Here is an 894-nt window from a genome sequence, read left to right on the forward strand (position 1 = left end):
CCGACGGACCGTGGAACGGGGGAGGACCGCACGCGATAGCTTACCGCGTTCGGAGGACCCTGGCGGCCATTGACCCCGCGGCGACCACCACAATTCTTCCCGCGCTAATTTCCCGCGTTGTCAGCACCCTGCGACGTCATTTTCCTCCCCGTCATCCCTCTGCGGCGCACATAGGGACATTTTGAATACGGTGTGTCAAAACCTAATAACTCACGATGTCGTTTTTGAAGGAGAAAATTTGATTTCAAATACATGGTACCTCTGACGTAACTGTACAATCGTATTTCTCATTAATGATCAATTTTTAATATTGTTCGGTAACCTCCCCCCCCCTCCCCGTCACTCAATATCAAAATTCGTCTGCAGCACGTGAGATTTGATATTTTGGTCAGTCATATTAGGTCCGCCATTTTGAATTTTGAAAATCTGACGTCAGATTCGTAATCAGCGACCCAAAAAATACTTGGATACCAAAGCTCATTTGTTTTGACCCGCCTAATCCTGAAATAGAGTTTTCTCGATTGGTAAAAAATGGCGTTCTTTGTGTAATTTCAAGGTCAAAGATTTATGATAATTATTCCTCAATAGTTTTCCTCTATTCTACAATCTCTTACCTTCAATTTGCTTCTAGTCCCATCCATTTTGGTCAATTCTATCGTGAGATATTAGGTTTTGACACACCGTATTCAAAATGTCCCTATGTGCGGCGTCACCTTCCCCTTCCGTGACATCATACCCCTCGACGTCATCCTCCTCCCTGTGACGTCATACCCCTCGCCCTGTGATGTCATCCTCCTCTCCTCCCTGTGACGTTATCCCCTCCCCGTGACGTCATACCCCTCGCCCTGTGACGTCAGACCCCCCCCCGCGCCCGCATCCGTGACGTCATCCCCC

This window comes from Cyphomyrmex costatus, unplaced genomic scaffold (assembly GCF_001594065.2).
Source record: "Cyphomyrmex costatus isolate MS0001 unplaced genomic scaffold, Ccosl1.0 scaffold624, whole genome shotgun sequence".
Taxonomy (NCBI): domain Eukaryota; kingdom Metazoa; phylum Arthropoda; class Insecta; order Hymenoptera; family Formicidae; genus Cyphomyrmex; species Cyphomyrmex costatus.